The following is a 314-nucleotide window of genomic DNA, read 5'->3' as shown; positions in this document are numbered from 1 at the left end:
ACAGTACCATTTTTTTAGATTCTGTATATATGTGTTAATATACAAAACTTGCTTTTATCTTTCTGACTTACTTCACTCTGTATAACAGACTCCAGCTTCATCCACCTCACTAGAACTGACTCAAATGCATCATTTTTATGACTGAGTAATATTCCATTGTATCTGTGTACCACAACTTCTTTATCCATTCATCGGCTGATGAACATCTCGCTTGCTTCTATGTCCTCAGATCAGACCAGATCAGTCTCTCAGTCCTGTCCGACTCTTTGCGACCCCATGAATCGCAGCATGCCAGGCCTCCCTGTCCATCACCA

The sequence above is a fragment of the Bubalus bubalis genome, chromosome 10 (assembly GCF_019923935.1).
Source record: "Bubalus bubalis isolate 160015118507 breed Murrah chromosome 10, NDDB_SH_1, whole genome shotgun sequence".
In the NCBI taxonomy this organism is placed as follows: domain Eukaryota; kingdom Metazoa; phylum Chordata; class Mammalia; order Artiodactyla; family Bovidae; genus Bubalus; species Bubalus bubalis.
This window is presented reverse-complemented; position numbering follows the sequence as displayed.